At 43.9% G+C, this 17,277-nt stretch overlaps 1 protein-coding gene across 3 annotated transcripts in view; it reads left to right on the forward strand.

Moving 5' to 3' along the window:
* The window catches only part of LOC119236022 (olfactory receptor 2T27-like), a 292,093-nt gene that overhangs the window by 35,874 nt on the left and 238,942 nt on the right, over positions 1 to 17,277 (forward strand). Inside the window, exon 4 of one of the 3 annotated variants that reach the window (XR_005122968.2) lies at positions 1,389 to 2,579. The exons of the other annotated variants lie outside the window; for them this stretch is intronic. The gene's annotated coding sequence lies outside the window, so the exon portion shown is untranslated. Of the gene's footprint in view, positions 1 to 1,388; positions 2,580 to 17,277 lie in introns of those variants that run through there. 3 annotated transcript variants of the gene reach the window in all.

Below are 17,277 nucleotides of genomic sequence, written 5' to 3' on the forward strand. Positions count from 1 at the left end.
TCTTTGTGAAATCTTGTATGATATAAGTTCAAGCTGGTTGATTGTTTTCTCAGTTTATGAGTTGACTGTGTTTCCATCTAAGGCTTTTTATTTGTATTAGGATATTTTTAAAATGAAGCATTTTTTCAAGTGTGGACTTCATGTTTGTTCTTTCTTACAATTTCCATGTTCACTTGCAAAGATAACATTTTCATTGTATAATTCATCCATTTGATTCATGAGCATATTATTCTTAGTTGCTTTAATTCCTTCTGTGATAATTGAAATCTGTATGCTCTCTGGCTCTGCTTCTAATGCTATGGCCACCTTTGTAATATTCTGTTCAATGAGAGAGATGATGTTGTGGGTAATAGAGACTGAGCTAAGGCCTTGATTGTGATATTTTGTGTAATCTGCATGAAGTTGAGCTGAGTTTAAAGTTTCCATAGTTCTTGGTTCCCCCACATTCAAACACATATAGTGCCCACACATGTGTCTGCATGTTTCTATAAGAACTCCTCCTTATATATATTGTATCTTCCACATTTTTGCGTATGATACACTGTTATAATACTAGAGTTCTGTAGCTATAGTGATGTGGTATGTGTGTGGAGTTGAGCCTATAATCTTAGGTATAATGTTAGGCATTCTTAGGCCATGTGTCTCCAAGAGTGACCTTCAAAAGTGTGTTGTAGTCTTCCCCGTTCCTGAGGTGAATGAGCAAAGTGTATTGAGTTGTTGTTGGGGAAACATCCTTCTGTCATCTGGGCTAAGGCTCAGGTGAAAGTCTTCACCTGAGTGTTTCTCCCAAAGTGTTTGCCTTTGCTTCAAAGAGAATGCTCTGTGCTATTTCACACAGGCAGGAGGGAACCTTTCATCCCTCTTCATCTTGAGGACCTGGTGTGGCTCCTGGCCCCTGTCCAAATGAATGAGGTTCCCTCCACCAGCCACACACCTTCCTTGCGAAGACTGCAGTCACAGAGCTTTTCCCTTTCCGTTGGTTCACCTTCACCTTGCAGCATTTCCACCCCAGCTTGTGTGAAAGGCCAAAAATCTATAAAAGTATTTTTACAGAATAACAAGTTAAAAAGTGTAAAATTTTTTATAGCTTAATTTTTGAAATAGCAACACTTTTATGTATCTTTGTTTTAAAATGGATATTTGTTCAATTTTTTGAGCACACATCATTTTTGGAAAGTGTATTCCCTGAGGGAGAGGCTGAACAGTTATGAGGTAGCCATAACCAGTACTTCAGGGTCATGAAGGACGGTACGATAATTGCTACACATTTGCCTCAGGGACCGAGTGAAGTTGGAGATGGTATATCTGATGGCTGAGTGTGCAAGGACACATTGACCCTGGACTTTTGAAGCATTGGCTTCAAGGTATTTATCCTCTCATTTGGGCAGGCTTTGTGATTCTGATCCTGGAAGAAGATTGAAATGTTTCAACAACACTTCATGAGCAGCATTGATTTTGTTCTTGTGAGTAAGTAGGAGTGTTTTTCTCTGGAAATGTGTGAAGAGGTGTGTTCCCCTTCCAAGCTGATTAATATATAATGCCTATCCTTCATGGAAAATCTTGAAAGTCCTATGTATTAAAATTATTTACACATCTAACAAATATTCACGTTTTATGTCCTCAAAATAAGCAGTTTAGTGTAATTAAAACCATTATTTGTTAAATATTATATAAGAAGGCAATTTCTGATTGAAGTGTTGTTAATCTGTTTCATTTTATTGTGAAATGGCACAATTTGCTAACTCCAGGGTCCAGGGAGTGGCCAATTTTATGTAAGAAAGACACATAATGTGTAATACCAGCTGTCTCTCTCCAAGTTCATAGTCTTACCTGAAAGACATTTTCAACACTCAAGGGACTGAACATGTTGTAGTTGCATAGAATTATATGTGCTTACCCCGTGATTTTCTCTAAACACATGCTACTTGTTGGTTTCATTGCTAGCCATATCCTGAATTAAAAGAGATCATTTTCAGGATGTAATTGAGTTGACTACCAGTTAATTTTCTCGTTGGTAGTATTTCATGGGACTCTGTACACAAGCACACGTACATAGATGCATCTATATCTACATGTGTATGTTCCTTTTTGAATGTGTAGCATAATTTAAGTAAACATCAAAATACAAACATTGCATGAACTGTCAGGAACCTGTTTTGGAAATAATTTATTGGTGATTTTGGAAGCCAATAAAGTGTATTTAGAAAAAGTGGCATGTTAAGTTCCTTATAAAGTTCATCTTAATACATCGGTACAAAATTAATTTATCAAATGGAATCATTCCTTAGCTCTCTCTGGAGGCTGAGAAGCTAGTGACTGCCCTGTGTTCTTAGAAATAAGGAAAATTTCAGGCTCCATGAATGTCTTTGTGGGGTGGCAGACTGTACGGTTCTCTTTTAATTCTCACTGTATGCTGTTCATTTCCCTGGGAATGGAAAGGCTGAGGAAAGAGGTGAATTTTGTATGTGGTGTGGTAATGAAGGGCCTTGGAACAACCCCCACTTTGTCTGGCTTATTTAATCTCTAAAAGGTATTTAATTTTTAAAATGCCATGCGTACCTTTATTTATTTAAATGAAATGCGTGCTACTGTATGTATGATAATATTAAATCTACCAAATTCAGCATGGGGATTGTGGATTGTTCATGTATGGATTCCCCCACATAGTCCACATGATTGCACGCCAGGTCTCACTGACCTCCATTTCATCTCTCTGTGGGCGCTGCGTATGTGGGCAGGGACAGCAGGTGTCATTTCTGTCCTGTGTGTTAGAGTTTTGTATATTCAGTTACGTGGCACCTCACAAGGGGCTTTGGATGTTTTTGAACAGCACTGACTCCGCTTGTAATAGCTGCTTTCAGCTCTGATTAATACAATGATGTTCTTTTAATGTTAAGATTTTTTGTTCTCATTATAACTTACAATACATGAAAGTTCTTTATTTTGCATCTTTCTAGGAGAAAAAGTAGTTAGTCAGCATTACAACCTGAATATTTTCATTCAGCACAGAATTGAAGCCCACAATAAGCTCAGGAAACTGTGCTTTCTCCTGTCCTGGTCACTTCAGAAGTTGCTTTAAGTTCATGTTGGAGTAAGACATGAAGGAAAGAAAATAAAGGAGAACGGAAATCCCTGGGGATCTTCTATCCTTTCGTTGCTGCTGCTCCCCCATCTGTAGGGCAGTGAGTCCACTTTGCTTCCTGCGCAGAAGCGCATTTCCCATGCTCAGTCTGCTCCCGCCAGGCATGTCTTTGTGCCAACTGCTGATCATTGGGCCTCCTTCCTTTCCAGAGTCACTGTGTCCAGGTCTGCATGCTTTAGTCTTCCATATTCTCCTCCCCAGGCCACTTGGTTTTTGACGAGATCTGTAAGACTCAATATAACTGTGCAGCTTCACGGAAAAGTCCCATTTAATTACATGTTTGTAAAATGAATCTTCAGAGAAAAAAATTATTTCATTTTTCCAACATGTGACATATCTAGATTTAATTTGAAGTCATCGTGGAAAAGAAATAATAGATAATTGTTTGCCTTTATTCTGACCCTGGAGTCTCATCCACTTTGTCTGTATATACTCCATACAATGAATAAGACAGAGGACTAAACAACTGATCCAAAAATAGCACACAGGACCTGTTTTGTGTGTGGAAGAGTCTTGTGTGGTCTCTAAGACTGTTAGTGAAAGACACATATATTATTTTCCCGAAAGAACAAGATGATAAGTTTGGAAATCAGTAGATTTGAGCTATCAGAAAGCAGTGTATGATTTTATTTGGTAAATTTTATTATAGACATTGAAGAATATGTTTTTGGAAAAAAATTCACAAATTGCCAAATAGGAGCATGAGCATGGCATGGCTGAGCAATCAGACCTCAGGCAGTGATTTCGTCCTCTTGGATCTGTTCCACGGCACCCGCGTGCCTTGGGTCCTGTTCACACTCACAGTGCTGGATCTCCTGGTGGCCCTGTTGGGCAACACCATAATAATCATCCTCATCTGGGCTGACCCTCTTCTCCACACCCCCATGTACTTTCTGCTCAGCCAGCTGTCCCTCATGGATATACTCTACATCTGCACATTTGTCCCCAAAATTGTGGTGGACTTTCTGTCTGGGGACCACCGCATCTCCTTCGTTGGGTGTGGCTTCCAGCTGTTCCTCTTCTATGCCCTTGTTGGTGCAGAGTACCTGCTGCTGGCGGTCATGGCTTATGACCGCTATGTGGCCATCTGCCAGCCACTGCGCTATCCCATCCTTATGCGCCCCAGGGTCTGTGTGCTCCTGGTGCTTGTGACCTGGTTGTGTGCTCTGCTGAACGCCTTGATCCATGCGGTCTATACTCTGACACTCCCCTTCTGTGCCTCCAGGGAAATCCATCATTTCTTCTGTGAGATCCCAGCGCTCCTAAAAGTGGTCTGTGCTGACACTTTCCAGTACGAAAAGGGACTTTTTGCCAGTGCTGTGATTTTTCTCCTGCCTCCCTTCTCAGCCATTCTGGGCTCCTATGGAAGCATACTATCCACTGTTCTGGGCATGGGATCAGGCCAGGGACTCAGGAAAACCTTGGCTACTTGCTCATCTCACATGACTGTGGTGTTGCTCTTCTACGGGGCTGCCACCATCAAGTACCTTCTGCCAAAGTCCTACCACTCCCCCGAGCAGGACGAAGTGGTCTCTGTGATCTACACCATCGTAACACCCATGCTCAACCCCCTCATCTACAGCCTGCGGAACAAGGACGTCACTAGAGCCTTTAGGAAAGTTTTCAGAGTGTGACAAAGGTGGAGTTTTCTTGTATCTAATGTAAACCCATAATATGTTGCCATTTACTTTGAAATTGAATAGAACAGAAAATGTATTTATACATTCATTTACATTTAACTTAGAAAATTGATATGTTGAAAAATAGAGGACAAAAACGTGTAGCTGTGTACCTAATGATGAAATATACCATGTTATTTGTTTACATTTATCATGTAAACTATTGCAGTCAGTAACTCCAGGTATTAGAAAATTAATTTAATAGATAAAATACTTTTCATACGTGATTATCATATTTACTGTATTTTCAAAATGCACATCTTTAGAAAGAGGAACTGTGATGCCCTTTAGCAAATGTCTGCATAAGGACTACATGTATTTAAAATCTGTCATTGTAAGTGATATAATGTGTGTTTTAAAGTACTTAATTTAAGTACTTAATTGTTCTTAATTTTTAGATATTTCCCAAAACAATGCTTGCTGTAAAAATTGACCCAGAACTTCGGAGTGAAAATTTATTTCTACATGATATGTGTTAATGTACAATGTTTAATGTTGTTGAATTTCTAGTTTAAGTAATAAATTACAAAGTATTATTTGTATTTCAGGAATACAACTTAATGATGTATATTCATATCCTTGTGAAGTGATTACAGTGCATTAGAGCAAGTTAACTTTTAGGGTGTTGCCTCCTGACCCCTCATGTTTCTTACCACAACCCCACACCCACTCCTCCTGTGACTGTCTTTCTTTTTCTGTGTCTCATTTGCTTTCAGATTTCTATGTGAGTAAACTGATAGGGTATTTGTGTTTTTCGGTTTGGCTTATTTTCCTTGGCATTATTCCCTACACATCCATCCATATGGATGACCTTCCATCTTTTCACATATGACTACCTTCCATCTTGTCAAAAATTGTTTGAGGGTTTTCCATTATACAAACACACACACACACACATACACACACAGACAGACACACACCCCTCCTCTGTTGTCCACCCATCTATCATTGGACCCTTAGTTTGTTCCCATTGTGTGTGCTGGTGTGATGAACATAGGTGAATAGGTGTTTTCTTTTCCTTTGGATAAATATGCAGAAGTGGAGTTGATGGTTCATATGGTAGCTTTAGTTTTAGTGGGAACTCCATTAGTGTTTCTATACATTTCCAGCAACAGTGCAGGGGTGTCATCTTTTCTACACATTTTTTTTTTTTGTCAGCACTTGATATTTCTTTTTTTTTTTTTTTTCATTTTAGAGCTCCCCCCCTTCTCTGCAGAAGAGTCATCCTAGTATGCCCTGTTGGTGCCTGGAGCTCAGATTGTACCAAACCTATATAAGCCATATTTTCCTAAATATACATAGCTATGTTAAAGATTAACTTATAAATAAGATGCAGTGAAATATTAACACAATGAAATGGAAATATCTTGCTGTTACTATAATGAATAGCGGATATGGACAAAAGGAAAGACAAAATACATATGATCATTTCCATAGACGGGGAGGCATTTAGGAAGATCCAACATCTTTTATGATAAAAACTCTTAGTACAAAGGGGATAGAAAGAACAACCTCACTATAATAAGGGCCATGTATTCAAATGCACAGTTAGCACCATACTCAATGGTGTGACACTAAAAGTTTTTCCTGTAAGACCTGGTACATGACAAGGATGGGCACTGTCACCTCTGCTGTTCAACACAATAGTGGCAGTCCTAATTTACATACACTGTAGGTGGGAATGAAGACTGACTCAGTCCCTACGGAAAAAGTATGGAGGTTGCTCCAGTCATTAAAAACACATACACCATAAGTGCACCACACTTGCATTCTCAGGTAAGGAATACACAAGGAATACACAAACACTAATTTGAAGGGCTATATACACTTCTATGATCATTGCAGCACTAAGTACAATAGCCTCATTATGGCAAAACCTAAGTGTCAAATGGTATTTTTCTTTTTCTTTCTGGCTTATTTTGCTGGGCATGATCCCTTCCAGCTCCATCCATGTTGCTGCAAACTGCATGTGTTTATCTGTTTTGATTGCTGAGTAATATTCCATGGTGTATATGGACCACATATTCTTGGTCCAGTCATCTATTTTTGGGCATTTGGGTTGTTTCCATAGCTTAGTTATTGTAAATAGTGCTGCTATAAATATAGGGGTACAGGTGCCCTTTGGAGTTAATGATTCTGTGTCCTTTGGGTAAATACCTAGGAGTGGAATTGCTGGATCATATGGAAGCTCCATCTTTTGCAGGTGGAGGAATCTCCACACAGTTTGATACTATTGTGATCAAAGGTATGATTTCAATTGATATGATTTCAAGCTTCATGACTTCACTGACATTTATGTTGTGATTCGATATGTGTTCTGTCCTAGAGAAGGTTCCATGTGCACATTTGAAGGAGGTATACTCAGATTTTTTTGATGCTATAAATGTCTAATAGGCTCATCTGGTCTAATTACTTACGTTAGGCTATTATTTCCTTGCTGATGTTTTTTGTCTGATTTATCTGTTCACTACTGTATGTGGGGTGTGGAATTCCCCTACCTCTGTTGTGTTGTGACCAATTGCTGTTTTGAGGTTTGTTAACAGCTGACTTATATGCTTCAGTACTCCTTCTGTGGTGTCTATCCATATAGATTTAGATGTGTTTTATGTTGTCCTTATATATTGATTCTTTGATTATTACATAATGTCCACCCCATCTTTTGATCACTTTTTACAACTGTCACTGCCTTCTTTTGGGTCCCTTTTTCTTATATGGTTGTTTTCTAATCGTTCTGTTTAAATCTATATTTATCTTTGGAGCACAGATTGATCTACTGGAGAAAACAGATTTTTTTCCTGATCCAAACTTTTGTGCTGTAACTTTTGATTGGCATGTTCTATCTCTACATGTAGTGTGATTGTTGGTATGTGAGCATTTGCTACTGCCATTTTATGTTTGGTTTTCTGATTCTTGCTGTTTGTATCCTTACTTAGTTTTTGTGTATTTTCGTCACATAGATTTAGATATTCGTGCTCCCTGAAACATTGCTTGTAGGGGAAATCCGTTGTTTGCAAATTCCTTCAGCTTTTGTTTATCTTAGAGGTATTTATTTCTCCCATGAATCTGAAAGAGAGTATTGCAGGGTATAATATTCCTGGCTGTAAGTTTTTAATCATTGAGTAGTTTGAATACATCATTCCATTTTTCCCTTGTCAGTAGGTTTCTGCTGAGAAGTCTAATGTAAGCATGATGGGATACTTTTGTAAGTTCCTGCTTCACATCCTCACCCCCACCCCTGCCCCGGCATATTCAATATTCTTTTCATAGTTGTTGTTTAACTCTTGCTAGTTTCACTTCGCTGTGTCATTTTTCATGCCAGCCTTTGCGCTACCCCATCCTCATGCGCCCCAGGGTCTGTGTGCTCCTCGTGCTTGTGACCTGGCTGTGTGCTCTGCTGAAGGCCTTGATCCATGTGGTCTATACTCTGACACTCCCCTTCTGTGCCTCCAGGGAAATCCATCGTTTCTTCTGTGAGGTCCCAGGGCTCCTGAAAGTGGTCTGTGCTGACACTTCACAGTATGAAAAGGGCATTTATGTCAGTGCTGTAATTTTTTTCATCCTTCCCATCTCAGCCATTCTGGGCTCCTATGGAAGGATACTGTCCACTGTTCTGGGCCTTGCATCAGGCCAGGGACTCAGGAGAACCTTGGCTACTTGGTCTTCTCACATGACTTGGTGTTGCTCTTCTATGGGGCTGCCATTACCAAGTATATTGTGCCAAAGTCCTACCACTCCCCCGAGCAGGAAGAAGTGGTCTCTGTGATCTACACCATCATAACATCCATGCTCAAACCCCTCATCTACAGTCTGCGGAACAATGACGTCACTAGAGCTTTTAGGAAGGTTTTCAGAGTGTGAGGAACTGGAGTTTGCTGTGTCTACTGTAAACCCATAATAGCGTTGCCATTTGCTTTCAATGTGACTCGAAGATGTATTTATACTCATTTACATTATGCTGTAGCAAACAATTATGTTGAGAAATTGAGGACAAAATCATGTAATTGTGTACTGAATAAAATGTAATATCATTTAAAAACATTCATCATGTATACCTTCTGTAGTCAATGATGACATATATTGGAATCTTCATTACTCTTTGGCAGTTACAATATATTTCTTCTTTGTAATTGTCTTATTTATTGTATTTTCAAAATGCGTGTGTTCAGATACATGAACCGTGATGCCTGTAAGCAGTTGCCTGTACTGAGCGTGTAGATGTATCGTCACAGTGATGGATATTCTGAAGTATTTATTCTTTCTAGATTTATAGACATTTCCCCAAATGATGCTTTCTCTCAAACCTGGCTTGGAAATTTAGAGTGAAACTGTTGCTCTATTATATGTGTTGGTGTACATTGTTTAATGTCTGGAATGTTTATTTTCCAGACCTAAACTCTAAACTGACACAATATATCTCATGACTTTAGGATGTGACATGTAGACACTCAACTACATGTTGAAACGACCACCATGCAGTCACCATCCCACCCATGCAGACTTAACTGTTAGGATGTAGCCTCTTGACCTCATCTGTTTCACACTCTTCAACCCCCACTTCCATCAGGTCACCCCCCTTTTTCTCTCTGTCTACTTTTGTTTTCTTTGTCAATTTTCTTTAAATGAACTCATGGGTATTTGTCTTTTCCTGCTTACCCATTTCCTTGGCATTTTTCTTTCCAGGCTCACCCGTGCTGTCACATAGGATGACACTCAGCTTTTTTAATAAAATGTTTGAAGGTTTTCCACTATATTGCCATCATCCTACCTACACACGTGCGCACACACGCACACACACACACACACACTCACCCACCCCGTCCCCTGTCCATTCCTGCATCACTGGAATCTTTGTCTAGTCCCCGTGTGGTGATGGTGTCACTGATTCTGGAACCAGCCACCTCAATGGCGGTAGCGGCAGCAGCGAGGTTGGTCTCTCTTCCTGCTGCTCCAGCACAAGCCAGTCCTGGCCGTGCCTCCTCAGGGCCCAGCAACCGCCCTTTTGTGGGTATTTCCTGGCTTGTGGGGTGGGCCAGTCAGGTGTGAGCTGTGAGCTGACTGGTGCTAAATGGTCCAGTAGCCACAAGATCGAAAAATGGTCCAATCAGACTTGTGTGTGGTGCCCCCTGAGAGAGGAGAGAAGCAGAGTTGGCGGGGGCTGCAGTGTGATGGTTCTAGGCTGAGGAAAAGAGCACCAGAAGCTGCAGAGGAGAGAAGAGAAGAATCCAGCAAGGACCTCAGAGGAGGGAAGAGAACCCAAAGACCTTTGCAGAGACGGGGCCTTGGGCCTGTGTCTCCAAGGCCTGAAGGGAGCACCAGAGGCCCTGGTGGGGCTGGTGTGTCAATGAGCTGTTTGTCGTTGGCGTCGTCCAAGCTCTCACAGAGAACTGTGGACACTGGGTGTCTCTGACACCGCCTTGTAGTGACCTCACTACTGGCCAGCGCTGCCCATCCCTCCTGTTGATCGGCTGTAGCCCACAGGCCCCTGTTGCTGGGTGTGTGTTGCTCTTGCCCTTGGTTTTGCATTTTTGGGCTCTTTGGTGGCTCCCTTGTCGGGGCGCCAGGCGGGTTGGTGGTGGTTCTGGCCCTGGTGACCATCCCTGTTGACCAGTGTGGTCCAGCTCTGATTCCATGTACCTGAAACTCTGCCTGTACTTCTGGAAGGTGCTGTCTTCGGGAGAAGACGCTACTGTGGACACAGCGAGCTACTGTGGACACAGTTCCCCTGTTTGTAAGAGAAACCCTGTGGTGATGGTTCCCAGAGCCTGAGGTCTCTTGGAATCGTGCCACAGGTGAGAACCACGGTGGCCCGTGCTCTCATGGACACTGCCCTTGATCGGCTCTAGCCCACAGGCCCCTGTTGCTGGGTGTGTGTTGCTCTTGCTCTTGGTTTTGGCGTTTTTGGGCTCTTTGGCGGCTCCCTTGTCGGGACGCCGGGCGGGTGGGTGGCGGTTCTGGCCCTTCTGGACTGTCCCATGCGCCTGCCCTGTGTGCCCTGTGTGTGTGGGGATGGGTGTCCTCATGGCTTTATGAATGGGTGCTTTCTCTCTGCCGGATAAACACCCGAAGGTGGAAAGGCTGGTGCGTCGTGGGTTTCCTCAGTGTTGAGGGGCCTCCATAGGCTTTGTAGTCTCTGCATTCCCAGTCTCAGTGCCGGGCAGGGCCCTTCTCTTCACATCTTGCCAACACGTGTTTCTCGTCTGTTTGAATCTGTACCCCCTTATCCACTGTTGTACACCCCAGGAGCACCAGGGGGTGCCTGACACGCAGATGGCACCAAAGCTACACAGACTGTGTTTTCTTGTACACACGCATGGCTGTTAATATCACTTTACAAATTAATACTTTATAAGTGAGTAAGAGATAAATCCTAATGAAATGGAGCAATCACCACTATGGAGTGTAGCCTCAGCTCATGACAAAGTGTCTTCCTCGAGGTAATACTTCCACTGTGTGATTAGCCTTCACCTGACAGCTGAATATTCCAGCACTGCTGTCTGTGCCTGTGGCCTGCCTGCGCGTCTTCCTCTGAGAGGCTCTTATCTCCTTTCTTGTCTTGATTGACTTGTCTTCTCTTCGTGTGGTTGCGGGAGCTCTTCATAGAGCGGGATGTGAGCCCCCTGTCAGATGTGATGTGGAAATCCTTTTTCCCACTTGGTAGGGGGCCTTTCATTTTATCCATAGTTTCTTTTCTTCTCCTGTCCGGAAGCACTTTAGTAGATGTGATCCCTTTTTAATTTTGATTTTGTTGCCCTGCCCTTTGGATTTGAGCCTGAAACACATCTCTAAGGCCTGTGACAAAGAGCACATCATCGAGGCAGTTTTTGGTTTTTCGTCTTCCAGCAATCTTTAATCCATTTTGAATTCGTGTCTGTGTGTTAGGTAGCTGTCTGGGCCGTGTCGTGATTTTGGGTGTGGCTGTGCCTTTTCCCAGAACCATTTTTTTGGACGATTTATTTATTTATCTATACAAGCACTGGGTACAGTCAGAAGCGCGGGAGGGTGAGAGAATTCACCAGCGCCAGAGCGGGGAGCAGAGCAGGCAGAAGGACCGAAGTACACTGCTGAGGGGAGCAGCGGGCAGCAGGAGAGGTCTGTGCGCCATGTGGAACCCTCTCCCGGTGGCCGGGGATGGAACGGGAGCTGCAGAGGCTGCGGGCAGCTTCACAGCCCAGCGCTCAGCCGCTGCGCCACCGGGAAGGCCCTTCCCAGACCATTTTTGAAGAGACTTCTTTGCTCCCTTGTTTGCTTTTGACTCTCTGGTCATCAGTTAGTTTTCCTTCCCCTGTGGGTTTATTTCTGGGCTCTCAGTTGTGAGGTCACTGAACATGTGTCTCACACATTTTGAAAACCGAGGAGGAGCGAGCGCCCCCAGACCCGTTCTGTGAGGCCCACATTACTCGGAGACCAGAAGCGGACAAGGACGTCCCAAGGAGGACTCTGGGCCTTCCCTGGAGAGACAGATATGATAAACCCTCCACGAAGCCGTGCAAACTGACGTCAAGGGTCGTGGCCACCCCGCGGTGGGCTTTTTCTGGGGGCAGGCTCGGGCCACAGCTCAGATCGCCCAGGGGACTGACCCCTTCCCGGAGAGGAACGACAGAAACCCTCTCACCCCTTGGCGGGCGCAGAGGCGGCTCTGGCGAGACGCAAGGCGCATCTGTGGTGAGGATGCTTGGAGCGAGGGGGGAAGGGGCCACCCCAGTGTGAGACAGGCCAGACACCCTCCCCCCCCCCGCAGGGAGCCCCGCGCTCTGGTGAGGAGCTGGACGCCTCCCTAGGGCCAAGGTCCGCTCCCTCGCGGCGGCCCGGCCACCCCTCCCGCCCGGCGCCGCTCAGCGCAGAGGGGCGCACCCAGGACCCCGGGCCACGCGTGGCCGCGGTGCCGCGAGGCGGGCGCCGGGAGAGGCCAGGCACCTGCTCGGAGGGTCGCGTCCCGGCGCCCTCCCGGGGGGCTGTCAGGGCGGCCGAGCCGGGCACAGCCCGGAGGGACCGCGGGGTGTGGCCGCCCGCGACGGGACGCGCTGCCCGCGCGGAGGGACGAGGCCGCTGGTGACGCGGACGGGCCGGAGCGCCGGGGACGCGGCCCAGGGAAGGACACGGTGGAGGAGGACGGAGCTGGGTCCTCCCGCGCCCGGGGCAGAGAAGGAAGGGCCGGAACCGGACCCAGCAACACCGGGCGCGACCCACATGTGCCGGAGCCGGCCCGGGGTGTGCGGGGGGGGGGGGGTGCGCAGACGCCCCTCTGGGAGGGGAGGCCTCTGGGGCACCGCCTGGCCGCGCTCGGGACTGGAGGAGGCCCAGGAGCTGGAGACACCAACCCTGTGCGCGGAGGTGCAGGTCGGGCGGGGGCAGGCGGCGGGGGCGGGTCCCGCGTGCGCGTGGGGGGAAGCACCTCCGAAGAGGGGCGGCCCCCGAGACGCGTAGCCGGTAGTGTCTCAGGTGCATACTCACAGTTTACAGTGAGAGACAAGCGGCCTGTTTCGGAGCCTCCACAGTTGGTGCTTCCAGAGCAAGGCGACGCGTTCAATATGCCACAGAGCACGGGCGGTGCCTCTTCAGTCCCAGAAATGGGCGCAGGATTGACAATTCCTAGTGCTTGGGTTTAAGTCACAAAGTGGGCATCGATTTTAATTCTCTCCGAAGAAACACGATCCTGCATTTCCCTGTTTGCACTGAACAATGTTCGTATTTTTCCGTCTACGATAGGCCAAGAGTGAGACCCCGCTAGGGAGAAGGAGGCGGAACAGCCATGGGGAGCGATAAAAGACAACTTTTAGGACGGGCAGTTACACCGACGAGTCTCGCTAAAGAAACTTGTAGACTCCATGCCAGTGATGGTGTCAGAGTGTGTCTGTCAGGTTTATAAAGTTATCAGCAGTTTAGGTTTTCTACGATTTGTCATAATGTGAACGAGCGTGAGATTGTATTGAAGTCATCATTTAGAAACACTGAGCTTCACCCACTAGAGAGGTTTCTAGTAGACATCTTTAAAGTTGAACCTGCAGCCGACACAAGCTACGGTGCACATGTCCGCATTTCAGAGATTAAATTTTATGGTGTGAAAACAGCAAAGGATCCAAATAGGCCTTTGCCAAGGAAGCCATGAAGGTGGCGCTCAGGTGCAGGAGAGGGCGCCCAGTGTCCCAGCTGGGGAGGGCGCTCAGTGTCCCACTCCAAGCCACGTGAGCTGCCCCATCACTCCCGAGGACTGGCTGCGACTTCTGCCACGGTCAGCAGCCCTGAGAGGGCTCCTTGGAGGAGGAACTCTAAATCACTCACCTACAGTGAGATATTTTTAGAGATCAATAGTTAATGCAACGATCTTTTCTAACTTTGCTCATTATGAATGTCTGACTTTGCCTAATTTGTACATTAATCTTTCACACAGCTGAGTATGTTTAGGAAAAATAGTTGCTGTCCAGTTTGGTAGGATCTGATTTTTAGGCTTCCACTTGGGGACCTTGGGAGGATGGGCCTGGATAAGGGGGAGTACCGTGGTGATGAAGACAAGGGACAGCAAGTGTGGGCAAAGGTGTGGGGATAGGGGACCCCCATGCACTGTTGGGGAACAGTATATTAAAACACATGTTCCTCAGAAATTACAGTAAAATTCATATGATCCATCAATTCCACTTCTGGGTATTTATCCAAAGGAAAAGAAAAAACTAATTAAAAAAATATATATGATCACCTATGTTCCTCACACCACCACACACGGGAACCAACGGAGGTTCCAACGATGGGTGGGTGGGTAGGGAAGTGGTATGGTGTGTGTGTGTGTGTGTGTGTGTGTGTACACATGTCTGTGTTTGGGGAGACCCTCACACAATTTTTTTTTTTACTATTTCTTTCTCAGTTAATTCATTTATTTAACAATTATTTATTGAACAAGTCATTTTGTCCAACCAGAAAGTACAGCACATACAAGGTCTTGAGGCAGACATTTACACTGTGTGCATATCTTTCTATATTTCCATGCTTTTAGAAACTTTTCTGTGTGATCTCTTTAGTGTCATTATCTTATTCCCCTGCATGAATATAGCATAATTTATTGAATAAGCTCTTATTTGGGAACATCCAAGTTGCTCTTGGTTTTCTCTTGGCACAAAAAAGAGAAATTCTTGTTTACAAATTCTTAGTTATATATTTTTTTTAAATATTAAATTTTATTTTTATATTCCCCCATACAATTGCAAACGCCCCATTCTGACCCCAATCCTTCCCCTCCCGCCCCCCACCCCCCAAAAAGTGTCTCTGGTTCATAGTTTTTTGTTGATTTTGATTTTCACTTTCTTATATTCATTTTCCTGGTCCCTTATTTAAGTTTTCTAGATTCCTGCTATGAGTGAGACCATCCGGTATTTTTCTTTTTCTTTTTGGCTTATTTCGCTGAGCATGATCCCTTCCAGTGCCATCCATGTTGCTGCAAATTGCATGTGTTTATCTTTTTTGAATGCTGAGTAATATTCCATGGTATATATGTACCACAACTTCTTGATCCAGTCATCTATTTTTGGGCATTTGGGTTGTTTCCAAAGCTTAGCTATTGTAAACAGTGCTGCTATAAACATAGGGGTGCAGGTGCTCTTTGGAATTGATGTTTCTGTGTCCTTTGGGTAAATACCTAGGAGTGGAATTGCTGGATCCTATGGAAGCTCTATGTTTAGTAGGTCCAGAAATCTCCACACAGCTCTCCATAGTGGTTGGACCAGTTTGCACTCCCACCAACAGTGCAGGAGAGTTCCTTTTTCTCCACACCCTCGCCAACACTTGTTGTTGCTAGTTTTTTTAATATGTGCCATTGTCACTGGTGTGAGATGTTATCTCATGGTAGTTTTAATTTGCATTTCCCTGATGACAAGTGATGTTGAACATTTTTTCATATGTCTGTTGGCCATTTGCATTTCCTCTTCAGAGAAGTTTCTTTTTAGCTCTTCTGCCCATTTTTGGACTGGATTATTTTCTTTGTTGTTGCTGAGTCTCATCAGCTCTTTGCAGATTTTTGTGATCAGTCCTTTATCATTAGTGTTGGGTGCAAAAATGTTCTCCCAGTTGGTGGGGTTTCTCTTTGTTTTTGTTATTGTCTCTTTTGCTGTGCAGAAGCTCTTTAATTTGATGTAGTCCCAGCTGTTTATCTTTCTCTTCACTATCACTGCTTTGGGTGATGTGTCTGTAAAGATGTCTTTGATGTGCAAATCCCGTAGTGTTTCGCCTATATTTCCTTCTATGTATTTTATGGTTTCAGGTCTTATGTCTAGTTCTTTAATTCATTTTGAGTTGATTTTTGTGTATGGTGTGAGGTAGTGGTCAAGCTTCATTCTTTTGCATGTAGCGACCCAGTTTTCCCAGCACCATTTATTGAACAAACTTTCTTTGCTCCAATGCATAGTCTTTGCTCCTTTGTCAAAGATTAGTTGACCATAAATCTGTGGGTTTATTTCTGGATTTTCTATTCGATTCCATTGGTCTGTATGTCTGTTCTTGTTCCAATACCATGCAGTTTTGATGATTATGGCTTTGTAGTATAGTTTGAAGTCTGGGAGTGTGATGCCTCCATTCCCTTCTTTTTTTTTCAGTAGAGCTTTGGCTATTCGGGGTTTTTGGTGATTCCATATGAATTTCATCGATAATTGTTCTATTTCTTTGAAGAATGCCATTGAGATTTTGATTGGAATAGCATTGAATCTGTATATTGCTTTTGGTAGGATGGCCATTTTAATAATGTTTATTCTTCCAATCCATGAGCAGGGGATGTCTTTCCATTTCTTTGTGTCTTCTTCTATTTCTTTTAACAGTGTTTTATAGTTTTCTTTGTATAGGTCCTTTACCTCTTTTGTTAGATTTATTCCCAAATATTTGATTTTTTTTGTTTCGATAATAAAGGGGTGGTTTTTTTGATTTCTTCTTCTTCAGATTTATTGTTTGTGTATAGGAAGGCTACTGACTTTTGCGTGTTGATTTTGTATCCTGCCACTTTACTGAATTGATTGATGAGTTGAATTAGTTTTTCTGTGGAGTTTTTGGGGTTCTCTATGTATATTATCATATCATCTGCAAATAGTGATAGTTTGACTTCTTCTTTTCCTATTTGGATTCCTTGGATGTCTTTCTCTTGTCTTACTGCTCTGGCTAGGACTTCCAGTATTATATTGAAAAGCAGTGGTGAGAGTGGACATCCTTGTCTTGTTCCAGATCTTAATGGAATTGCTTTCAGCTTTTCACCATTGAGAATGATACTGGCTGTTGGCTTGTCATAGATGGCCTTTATGATGTTGAGGTATGTTCCTTGTATCCCAAGAATTTCAAGGGCTTTTATCATGAATGGGTGTTGCACTTTGTCGAAAGCTTTCTCAGCATCTATTGATATTATCATATGGTTTTTATATTTCTTTTTGTTGATATGTTGGATAACGTTGATTGATTTTCGGATGTTAAACCATCCTTGTGCCCCTGGAA

This window comes from Talpa occidentalis, unplaced genomic scaffold (assembly GCF_014898055.3).
Source record: "Talpa occidentalis isolate TD23 unplaced genomic scaffold, MPIMG_talOcc4v2.1 talOcc4.9, whole genome shotgun sequence".
NCBI lineage: Eukaryota > Metazoa > Chordata > Mammalia > Eulipotyphla > Talpidae > Talpa > Talpa occidentalis.